The sequence below is a fragment of the Protopterus annectens genome, chromosome 5.part1 (genome assembly GCF_019279795.1).
Source record: "Protopterus annectens isolate FY-2018-M chromosome 5.part1, PAN1.0, whole genome shotgun sequence".
NCBI lineage: Eukaryota > Metazoa > Chordata > Ceratodontiformes > Protopteridae > Protopterus > Protopterus annectens.
The window spans coordinates 415,254,580-415,267,525 of record NC_056736.1 but is presented as its reverse complement, the minus strand read 5'-3'; the positions used below and the strand labels follow the sequence as shown (position 1 = coordinate 415,267,525).

At 42.1% G+C, this 12,946-nt stretch overlaps 1 protein-coding gene across 2 annotated transcripts in view; it reads right to left on the bottom strand.

The window, feature by feature from the left end:
- Positions 1-12,946, bottom strand: part of CLTRN (collectrin, amino acid transport regulator) — a 353,197-nt gene that overhangs the window by 303,886 nt on the left and 36,365 nt on the right. The window lies entirely within an intron of this gene.

Genomic DNA, 12,946 nt, shown 5'->3' with positions numbered 1-12,946 from the left:
ACACTGGTGTATGATACATCATGTGTACTATGTTCTTCAGAGGATCTATTATGTGAATCATACTTGTGTTTCTGTTTGGGAGGTCTCTGACGTTTAGGTAATCTACTGGTAAGGACCTCTGCATAAGTAGGTTGTTGGTTTGGTAGGTGCAGGAGGTGAGGCGTGCATGTTGACAACCTGCTTAGTATCATATGACCTGACTGGTGAGCGATTCTAGGTTCTTGACATAGGTGCAGCTCTCACTTAATGAATTTGTGTGAACTAGAAGAAGTGGGTTGTCAATGTATAGCATTCAATTGCTACATTGTCTCAAGATGCCCATGTCAACCAGGCTGGCTGGACAAACTGTGAGAAATTGTCAATCCCTAATTCTAGGTAAGTTGATGTGGTCAGGAAGGACCAGGTAAAGTAGAGGACAGGAGAACTGGACAAAAATACAAGGGCTAGTGGGCAGGGTCTGTGTTGGTACCTCAGGATCTTCACTGAATGTATCACTTCTCAGTTAGGGACAATCACAAGAACTCACTGATGGAGCACCAGCAGAGTACTAAGGGAAAACATGCAGGCAGAAGTATTTGCGTCTATAACGGCCAATGGTACCCACCGCTGCTTGGTAGTGTGAAATGCTCAAACAGACACAAAGTTGTGCAAATGCAGTGCTTATGTAGCAAGCAAGAGCAAACAAATAAATTAACCAATAAAAAAGCTCAAAACTGAGCCATATTCCAGCAACCTTCAATCAGATGAGTTCTAATTGTACATTCCTGCCAATAGGGTGCAAAGGAAACCTCTCCAAGTAAAGATGGTCTGGTTTAGTGCTTGTTATACAAACAAAACTAAATTCAACAGGCCTGAATCTAGTCTATGCTACAGCCAGGGCTGGCCTTTGGTCAACTGGCTTCCTAGGCAAAACGGCTCCTCAGCACTCCCGCACACCACTCAATGCCCCAAATCAGGTCTACTTATACCATCCAAATTACATTTTTCTTCCTTTTTATCACAGTTTGTCTTAATCTTCAGTTTTTCCTGTATTCATTCAACATATTTTAGAGAAACTATTTCTTTACAAAAAAAAATTAAAGAAATGAATACTGGAAAAGCGCCCCTGCTAGAGCAGCGTAGTTGACCTAAACAAAGTGCAACAATTTCAGAAAAAAAAAGCAGTTCAAATAAAAAGAAGTTATGTACTCACCATAACGTTCCATGCTTGTAGTCCATCTCGGCTTTCATTCTTACTTATGGGTTCAGAGCCGATCCTCAGCTCCGACTCGGCCTATTACAAAGATCAAAGTCTCTTAGTTGGCTCGTGGCTAGGTAGGTATCCCATATGCACTAGTACAATCCCCAGATCTTGTTTGCTGCTAAAACTATAGATAGACAGAAGTAAGGTTATTCAGAAAGAACAACAATAATGAAAGGTCTCCACCCTACCAAGGTAAGACTATCCTGTCTCCAGATCCTTCCAGGACGGGGGTAGGTGGATGGGTTCATAAGAATGAAGGGTGAGATGGACTACAAATATGGAACGTTATGGTGAGTACATTACTTCTTTATGCTCTGTAGTCCTATCTCACCTTCATTCTTACTTATGGGACAGCGTCCCTAGCACCTTATTCTGGGTGGCTCACGGGAAAATATTCATGAGTACCGTGGATCCAAAAGAGGCTCTACCCCTTGAGATCAGGTCCAATTTGTAATGAGTGATAAAGGGATGAGGGGTAGCCCAAGTTGCTGCTGTGTAAATACTGTCAATTGGAGCTCTGGCTTGGAAGGCAACAGATGTAGACTGGGATCATGCAGAATGAACCTTAATATTGAATGGCAGAGTTTTTCCATTGGAGGAGTAAATAAAGGAAATAAAGGTTGAAATCCAATTTGATAGAGTCACTTTGGAGACTGGCAGACCAAGTCTAGAATCAGAAAAGGATAAGAACAATTGGTTTGACTTTCTTAGTTCCTTAGTCCTGTGAAGGTAGAACCGTAACTACCTGTGAACATCCAACTGATGAAATTTGTATTCTGCTGCGTTAGAATGATTAGAGAAAAACAGCGGTAGTTCTATAGTTTGGTTCAAATTAGTGTGAGAGCAAACTTTAGGGATAAAGGAAGGATTTGTACGAAGAGAGACTCTTTCTTTGTGGAAAATCAAATAAGGAGGCTTTATAGACAGTTCTTGTAACTCTGATACTCGCCTAGCTGATGTGATGGCAACTAGAAACAAAGTTTTCCAAGACAGAAATTTCAGTAGACATGAATGATCAGGTTCAAAGGGTGGTGACGTTAGCTTGGACAGGACAAAGTTTAGGTGCCAGGAAGCTACCAGTTCCTGAAAAGGGGGTCTCAGCAAGGTAGCACCTTTAAGGAAGGTTTTACACAATCTGTGAGACATCAGGTTAGACTCATGTTGACCCAAATGAAAATTAGATATCACTGCCAATTGGACCCTAATTGTGGCAGCAGCAGTCCCCTAATGAAAAAGTTCAGACAAAAGTTCTAAAACCATAGGGATGGATGCAGTATAAGGATCTACATTCCTTTCTTCAACCCAGATGGAAAACCTTATCCATTTGCTAGTGTATAACTTCCTAGTAGAAGGTTTATGCGAGGATGTGAGGATGTGGGTCACAGCAGGAGAAAAATCATGAAGCCTGACTAGGGATGGAATTGGAGCAGCTACGCTGTCAAGTTGAGGGTGTGAAGGCAGGGGTGAAGGGAGTCTGACATGTGTGTCAAAAGTCTGGCACTGGGTCCAGAATCCATGGATCATTTAATAGATGAAGCCTGAGAAAGGGGAACCAAATCTGACGAGGCCAGTACGGAGTGATGAGAATCATTTTGCTTCCCAATAGCTTTGCTTTCTGAATAACTTTGGATATGAGAGGAAAGGGAGGGCAAGCATAAAGAAGTCCCAGGGGCCAATCGTGAACAAGTGCATCTTTTGGTGGCTCCCCCGGAGGGGGGATAAGGGAAAAGTAGCTGTTGCATTTGGAGTTGACCAGACTGGCACAGAGATCGCAGCAAGGCTGTCCCCATTTATGGAAGATCTGTTCTGCTACTTCCTGATTCAGAGACCACTCATGAGACATCAAGATTGCCCTGCTGTGCTTGTCAGCTATCACACTGGTTGTCCCTGGGATGTGCATTGCCACCAGAAAGCATTGAGAAGAAATTACCCACTCCCAAACACAAAGTGCCTCTCGACAAAGGGGGTATGATCTGGTTCCTCCTTGTTTGTTGAGATACCATACCACTGACATGTTGTCTGATTGGATTGCTATCGTTCCTAGAGGAAGAGAGTCATGAAGTGCTTGCAACGCTAGAAGCACTGCTCTCATCTCTAGGACACTGATATGCAAGTGAGCCTCGTGATCTTGCCATGTGCCTTGGACAGTCCTGCCTAGATAATGACCCCCACCCTATCTGCGAGGCATCTGTGGTCACAGTAGCAACAGGTTGGCAAGGAAGGAATGGAGTGCCTGTTGTTAGTTGGTCAGGTTGAATCCACCAATGAAGGTCCATTTTGCAAGACTCTGTTATGATGATGTGGTGAGATAGAGGCAGTTGTTGAAAGGACCACTGGGACGATAGAAGGCATTGAAGGATTTGCATATGTAATCTGGTGAGAGGGACTAACGTTATAGTGGAGGCCATGGTCCCTAAGAGTTTCAGCACTGTCTTTGCCTTGACTTTTTGTAAAGGAAGTAGACAGAGAATTTGTTGTCTGAGGTTCTGCACTCTTTCTGCAGGTAGACCAGCTAACATGGTGACTGTGTCTATTTCTGCGCCTATAAAAGTCACAAACTGAGAGGGAGATAAGGCAGACTTTTCCCAATTTATTGTAATCCCCAACTGGGAACAAAGCTGAATAGTGGAATCTCTGGCTTGTAGGAGTAGATGCCTGGTGGTGGTGGTCAGGAGCCAGTTGTCCAGGTATGGAAACACTTGGAATCCCAGACGTCTCAGGTGCGCTGTCACTACTGCCATACATTTGGTGAACGCCCTGGGGGCTGTGGTGACACCAAAGGGCAGAGCATGAAATTGGTAGTGACTGGCTCCCAGACAGAACCGTAAGTGACTCCTCAACATTCTGTCCATTTTTATATGGTAGTACGCATCTTGGATGTCTATGGAGCACATCCAATTGTCTTTCCCTAACAGAGGGAGTATAGACTGCAGTGTCACCATCCGGAACTTGGCCTTCTTTACGGATTTGTTTAGTTTGCTAAGGTCCAAGATGGGCCTCCAGTCCCCTGTACATTTTGGCACTAAAAAGAATCTTGAGAAAGTTCGAATCCTATCTGGTTTGTGGCGATGGTTTGGATGACTCTGTTTGTGAGCAACTTTTGCACTTCTACAGTTGCATGATCCCTGTGATTGGGTGGAACTTCTGGGATCTTCTTGGGAGTGTAAGGTGGAAAAGAAAAGGGTATGGAGTAACCTCTGGTGATTATTCTTTGTACCCATTTGTCTTGAGTGATGTTTAGCCAGGCTTCTGGATACAAAGATATGCGACCCCCGACTGGCTCCAGAGAAGCACAGCTAGGCCCCACATCAGGAGCGCTGATAGGGATGGCCTCAGAATGAATCGCGGCCTCCCTGGTTCTGCAGACCCACCCTGCCTATAGGGCAATGTCTACCATTAGCTCCTCCTCCTCTGCCTTTGAAGGAGGAGTCACCCTGTACATCCAGGAAAAATCTATGGGACTTCTTGAACCACATCTTACCACCTCTCTGACCCTTAGGATATGGTCTAGAGGGGATGGTAAAACATACTCCCACAACAGAAAGAGTTTTCCATTCTTGTTTGCACCTGCTGAGTGTATCTTTTACCTTAGGTCAAAACAATGAAGAACCATCAAAGGGGGTGTTGGTAAAGGTAGACTTGAACAGCTCCGCAAAATTACATAAGCACATCCAGGAGTGTCTCCTAAGGGAAACTCCTGAACCCGCTGCCCTGCTCACTCTGTCGGCTGCATAAGAGATCAGCCTCATGGAGGAGTTCGCAATGGTATTTAAGGTGGACAACTGAGCAGACAGCTTCTCAGAGACTCCTTCAGTAGATGTACCTTGAAGAGTATCTCCAAACTCCTTAAGGAGATCTCTTTGAAGCCTCATAAAATGTGTTAGATAGTTCGGTGATCTGAGTGTGAAAGCCGCTAAAGAAAAGATACGCTTCCCTTATCTATTCATTGTTTGTGACTCCTTATTCAGCTGATGGACAGATGAAGAAGTCTCCGCTAGCTCCTTCTTAGTGGCTGCCACCACCACCGTGGCATCTACAGGCACACCCTTGAACAAATATTCTTTCTCTTTAGGGGCAGACAGAAATTTATTTGGTCTTCTGGGAACTGGCTCCATGGCATCAGGAGTCTCCCACACCTTCTGACTAGCCAGGTCTAAAAGTTCATCAAAAGTTCATCAGGAGGCTGAAGGTTGAGACTTGAAAACCTTCAGGTACACTGACTCCACATCAGAAGGGGTGACAGTGGGCCAGTCGCCTCTCTGCTTAAGGATATCTAAGATGTCTATAAAGGAGACATCATCAGAGGATGACTTGGGGGACCCTTCTGACTCCTTGAGGTCAGTGTCTGAAGTGATGGACTCATTCGGGGAGTCTACAGGCTTCCTCTTGCATGTCCTCTTCCAAGGGGGCTCCTCAGAAGGGTACTCTGGGGAGGTCTCGGAAGACTGGGGGCCACCCAATGGGGGCTCCTGAGGCTGCAGGTCTCTGCTGTCAAGAGAGAGAGTAGGTGCTGAGACAGAGGTTGGTGCTTGAGGGGGAAGAGCATCGGTACCCTTACATGGAGCTGATGAGCGAGACAGCACACTCCTCATCATCTTGAAAGCAGATCTCTCCAGCTCCGAAGACAGCCCCAGTTCTGAGGAGATGGAGGTAGTCATCAGCACCAGAGCAACCAGCTCCGAGATGGATGTAGGGTCCGAGCTCACTCTAGCCGACGTACCAAGAGGGAGACTCGGAACTGAGGCGGTTCGGGTCCAAGTGTCCCTGTCAGAGCCGGCCGGTGAGCTTTGGCTCTTAGACACCATGGATGGCGCTGAAGGTGTCGGAGTGGAACTCGGCTCTGAGACAGACACAAGGGGGGCTGGAACCGAGGGTTCCACAAGTGGCACCGAAAACTCCAGCTCCGAAGGCCTGACTCGGCTCGGAGGAGGAACCACAACAGGGAGGATGGACTCAGGTGGCTCCAGAACTGACTGGGTCAGAGCCAACAACAATTTAGGCAAAGCAGACAACTTCAGTAGTCTAAGCACTACTCTCTCCACATCTTCCTCTGACAAGCTCTTGGAGGATCTGGATGACAGGGTAGGCGATCTAGATCTCTGAAGAATTGGAGATCTTAAGGTTGGGGAGAACAGCAAAGGATCTCTGGGCCGGTTCCTATGTAATTTTTCAGTAGTTGGCTCCGAAAAGCTTGGGGCCGACATTGATGTGTCAATATCGATAACCTCGACTGGCTCCGAGGACAGTGGACCCGAGGAGGCAGAAGTCTGATCAAGTTTAGATTGTTTCTGAGGAGGTTCCGATACACTAATCGGTGCCGGAGAATGTCTCTTGGCCGACTTAACCTTCTCTTTCTTGGAAGAATGGGATTTGGATGATAAAGATGAACTAGCTAAGTCTTCCTTGAAGGAAAGCATGAGGAGACCTTTCAGTATCAGCTTGTTCTTCCGCTCCTGGAGAACTCTGGAGCTAAAGGAATGGCAGAATAGGCAAGTATCCTGCAAATGAATGGCTCCGAGAAGATATACACAATTACTATGGCCATCCGTAATTGACATCTTCTGGGAGCATTTTATGCATTTTTTGAAACCCGAAGGTTTGTGGTCTTTGGACTCTTTAGACATGTTGAAAAGCTATGTAAGCAATACACAATAGACACACGACGACTAGGTCCTCTAACTTAAATGGGCGTAGCCCTAAAGAGCACACACACACACACAAAGGAGATAGAGAAAGAGGACTAGGTCCTCTAACTTAAATGGGCCTAGCCCTGAGGAATATGAAAATAATAGAGGACTAGGTCCTCTAACATAAATGGACCTAGCTAGATATGCTGAGTCGTAGAAAAGGTCAGAAACTAATAGCAATCGAATAGACGAGGAAACAACACTGCACACAAGCTTACATTTTCTAATAACTAGAAAAAAGCCAAAGGCCCTAAACACTGACCTGTAACAAGACTAGCAAAAACACCACACACAATATATATATATAAATATATATATACAATAAGGTTAGAAAATAAGGCCCTAAATAAGCCTGGACCTGAGAAATATCAATATTAACAAGAACTAGCACACAGGATACCAATGGAGAACAACAAGGGCCAACCAATTCTCAACAAAGTAACTGAACTGACAAGCAAAAAACACTACTAAACTATACTAAACACTTCCAATGCTATTAAGCACTATCTAGTAAATAAACAATTTGCTATAGAAACAGTAAAGTGATAATAAGATGAAAAAGTTTAAACTTAGCCACGGCCAAGCAAAGAGCACTTCTGAACTCGTAGACGCGGAGAACAAGATCTGGGGATTGTGCTAGTGCACTATGGGATACCTACCTAGCCATGAGCCAACTAAGAGACTTTGAGCTTTGTAATAGGCCGAGTCGGAGCCGAAGATCAGCTCCAAACCCATAAGTAAGAATGAAGGCGAGATAGAACTACAGAACATGCAGTGATATGGTAAAGATGATGTTCAAAAGTGCACTATACAGTGAAAAATTCTACTTATGCTTTGCAGAGATCAGCAGATGCCTTGGATTGATCAGATAAATACAGTAGAGAAGTAGCTGGTCACCAAACTCTGTGGAGCTTTGCTAAAACAAGCGCAAACCCATGCAAATCATGTGCTTATGTAGCAAATAAGAGCAAACTTTTTAAACAAATTAACCGATAAAAAAGATCAAAACAGAGCCCTGTTCCAGCAACCTTCAATCAGATGAATTGTAACTGCACAGACACAAAAAACTTCCCAGAAACATTTGAAAGTATCATCATCTAACAACTGACTCCTCTCTGTCCGATACAGTGCCAATAATCCACATCTTCTACCTTAGGCAGACTGTAGACTCATACAGTAGAACCAGAAAAGCCTTTTGACAAGGCCTATCACCCCTGTACTTTTATCACTAGCATAGAGAAGGAGCAATGAATACAGAGCTGAGGAGAAGCAGCCTAAAATATCTCAGAGGAAATAATACAGCTGCCAGAGCTGAAAAAGTTGAATCATCTATAGTAAATATGTGCTGTAAATCTTATAAGGTTCTGGTAGTAAAGTTAGAAAGGAAATGAGAGTGAAGTTAAGTTGTTTATTCCACCAAACTTAAAGAAAAAATTAGTCCAAAGCAGTCAGGGATCCTGGCAACCCATACAGAGGGAAGAGTAAGTCCCATGGGATATATAGAGTGAAGAAGATCTTTGCAAAATCATGTTAATGTACTGAGATGTCTTAACAGATTTCAGTTTTCTAGTAGAGCCCAAAGCAAAGGCCCTTAACACAAAAAGAGAGGAAGCAACAGTTTGACTGCCAGGGGCGCAGATCAGTCAAAACAGGCAAAACAGAATTAGCTTAAAGAGATACCCAAAGGAGTCTAACTCATGCTTGCCATGCATGCAAAACTACTGTGACAATGCATAGCTGGTAACAAGTAAACTGGGAATTTCAAGTCTCCTACTGTGACAATGCATAGCTGGTAACAAGTAAACTGGGAGTTCCAAGTCTCCTACTGTGACAATGCATAGCTGGTAACAAGTAAACTGGGAATTCCAAGTCTCCTACTGTGACAATTCATAGCTGGTAACAAGTAAACTGGGAATTCCAAGTCTCCTACTGCGACAATTCATAGCTGGTAACAAGTAAACTGGGAATTCCAAGTCTCCTACTGTGACAATGCATAGCTGGTAACAAATAAACTGGGAATTCCAAGTCTCCTACTGTGACAACGCATAGCTGGTAACAAGTAAACTAGGAATTCCAAGTCTCCTACTGTGACAATACATAGCTGGTAACAAGTAAACTGGGAATTCCAAGTCTCCTACTGTGACAATGCATAGCTGGTAACAAGTAAACTGGGAATTTCAAGTCCCCCTCTATCTTTAGGACAATAAAGCAAGGCTAGACTTGCACAAGTATATCTAGAACTGGAGAAAGACTAAAATGTTCCTGTCCCATTTTGGGGTAAAGAATCATTTTTATAGGAGCAATTTTGAGCTCTACAACATGATGCTGAGTCAGAAGATACAGCAGACTGAATTAGAATAACACCCTTTAACATCCATAGTGGTTGTTGGAGTGGTGACAAGAAGAACACCTGATTATTTCATAGGTTCATAGGTTAGTAGGTTCATAGGTTAGTACTAAGCTAACTGCCCTTCCGAGCCATTGTAAGCCTAGCCAAATTATCCCTTGAACCTATGAACCATGCTACCCGAAGAATATTAGTCCGGGCAGGCTGATCCCAGACAAAGCCAGCTGATCTAGGTGAATGAGAATCAGAAGATTTAGCTGAAGTCTAGTTGTCCAAACTGACAAACAGCTGAGAATCACCATTTAAAAGCAAAAAAGGTCAACAACTTTCAAGGAGTATTTTTCCCCGATTTTAAAATATGTGAGAATGGGATTCCTTCCAACAAGATAAGCATATTCCTTGATTTTAAGCATAGTTGCAAGTTCTCCAAAGAAGACCAAATGTGTGTGTGTGTGGGGGGGGGGCTTGTAAAGTTCATCTAGAAACTCATCTACCCTGGGGGCCCTTTATTGATTGATTGATTTATTGGTTGATTGATTTCATAATTGAGATGTGTGATAGCAGATCCTGTTTAGAAAATGAAACTAAATGCTTACTGGGTGTCATGGGAAACAGTGAGAAGGCATGCAGGCACAGCATCCACCATCACATTAGAGGATAACCGACTAGCAAGATTAGCACCTACTTGATATACAGGTTGAAAATCATCATGATCAAGATCCGACATTCCTGCTAAGTATTGTGGTTTCTTTGTGGTTTGAAGATCACTAAGACAGGGCATGCAAAACTGAAGAAATTTGTGTCTAAGTTTTTGAGTGTTCACCTCATAAAAGCTGAAGTCAGACATGGTCTAATGCTGTCCCTGTTTTGCTGTTGATGATGCAATGAATACAGACTTTAAGATCTTTTCAGCTGTAGGCAAAATGCTTTAGAACTAACAGAAACTAACTAACAGAAACTGGTGGACTGCAGGAAATGCTATTGATTTTGTAATTCTCCCTTCAGTTCTAAACGATACTGTCTTATCAGCATTGATGCAATTGTGAAGCAGAACCCTGCCGCAAAATAGATAGTAAATACAATCCAGAAACGTAGTAGCGACAAACATAGCAAACAAAAAATGGCAAGTAAAAACTAATTATTAAGCAGACTAAGCGTTTTCGTGTGGATCAGCCATGCTTTATCAGATTCTAAAACACTGAAAACACTCCCTGTTTAAATACAAAACTACTACGCTCATTAACTAATCAGAGTAATAGTTGCCATGACAATAAATTAAGACCTCAGTGAAATATAAAAAGAAATAATACATTCAAGAACAGCATAGTAGTATTTGTCGCTACTACGTTTCTTTTTTCTGGATTCTATTTGTTGTACAGGGTTCAGCAACTTAGTCCGAAGCAGAGAATGTTGGCTACCTACATATATTAAATACAGTTTTACCCTTACATGCATCTTCCGCCAAAGTGTCAGCTGACAGTGCAATGGCAATGGTAACCACGTGGTAATTATAATCATAATTGTAATCATAATCATAATAAATCTGAGTAAATATTATTTAAGGATCTATATAATCAGCACTGCCAAAACAACTTTTTTGTCAGTTTGTTTATTCAGTGATATTTTAAAGAATTGCAACATTTTACCAATTTTTTGTATTCCATGGTAATACAGTCCATTATTTAATTTTTCTTCCAGTATATCATGTATTAGTTCTTTCACTTTTTTTTTCCCGTGTCAGCAACTATTTGACTTGGCCAGAGGAAGTGCTAAAGGAAGTGCTCTATTTGTATATCTCAGAACTTAAAATAACAGCAGTGACTTGCACTTAAATTTGTGAAACCTCAAATGAACTTTTTTCCAGAGGTCAGAATTATTTCATAGCCCAATGCAGGAGATTTTTGTTAGGCACACTTGTCGTTTTTTAAACACAACAATCCATGAGGTAATTGTCCTTTAAGACAAAAGGTATTTCTACTACAACATATTTTGGCAAATGGTTGATATCATCAAATATTTAGATTCAATAAATGTAATACCTTCTGACTAAGAGTAAAAGGCACTAGTGAACTTGACTAAAATCATCCAATGCATGGGGCAAATTATACGGAGCTGAACAAAATCATATGTTTTGGAAGGTGTTCTACAGCCGCCTAAGCCACAGCTGCTTGAATCCCACTACCTCATAGTCAGAGACTCAGGCAACTTGTAGCATGCACACACTGCCAGGTGGCTAGCTCATCAAACTGGAATATAGTGATTATGCCTTAGCAGTCTAGATATGTGGATCATTTAAAGGGTTCTGTGTTTATTTGAATTAAACGTACAGTATATGTGCATTATGCTTTTCTAAGGAGACACAAAGAAAATAAATGAAAAACAGAATTTAAATAGACCATCCCCAACCTTAAATTTACATGAGTGCTACATCATCATTGGATAACTTTTTCATCTTTTAACCCCATTACTTTGAGAGAACCCTACTGCTGATTCATGATTTTACCATCAGTTACCCTTAATACCTACAACTTATTTATTTTTTATTTGTGATATCCCTGGCTGATCCTGTTAAGTAGATGATTTGGTAACAGTACCTACACATTTTAGAAATATTTGTATACCAAAATTAATATGACCATAGTGGCGTGAGCTACATATTACTTGCAGAGATAAACAAATCTGCAGCTACTGAGTCATATCCATCTGCATCAGTTTGAAATGTAAAGTTTCCTTTGCCTATAGTCGTAAAAAGTATTAGCAATAATTCCATATTCCTGTTACTATATCCAAAACAAAGTGCATAGAGGTGACTTGTATAATATAATAGAATGTTTGCAACTAGATAAACAACTCTAATGCTGAGACTATGAGTCTAGCAAAGAAAGCTACTGAAACATAAAAGTTTGGAAATATTTTCAAAAAAATGTGTCATGTCTGAATTCAAAAGGAAATGTACAGAATCATGAACTTAATGGTGTATAGTCTGAAGTGTGACATGACCCTAAGCTAATCACATATGTAGAAGGGCTTGTGTACCGCTGGCATAACAAGAAAAAGATTGCTTAGTAAAATACAAATGTAGTATTAAAGGGAGGAGTAGCACAAGATAGGGTCCAGTGAAAGAGTACTAATACAGAAGTACATATAACTGACACCCTGGATTTGACCAGTAAGGCAGGCTAGTGTAAAAAGAGTTGATACACACACACACACACACACACACACACACACACACACACACACACACACACACACACACATACATATATGTACTATATAGCTGCCCTTTACAGTTGTCTAGATTGCCCAGTTAGGGTCAGGACAGCAAAACGCCAACCTGGTTTATTATATAAATGAAGAAGAAAGAAGAATAGGGGAGAACAGCAAGCAGAGGAAAACACATTAGGGTAACCATAAGGTATAAAAGGCATGAAATAGGAAGTAATTTTTTTATGGGAGAATGACACGTATGCAGTACAGAAAGAAGTAGGGTTGGTGGAGAACTAGTATGAGCAGACAAACATAAAACACAAACACAGACAGACAAGAGTGCCATCCACACAGAAAGTGAGAATGACAGTGGGTGGACACAGACAGGCAGAGGAAAGACACATTAATAGAGGAAACCTGGATGGAGATAGGGTAAGGTCCAGGAATGGATGCCAGGAT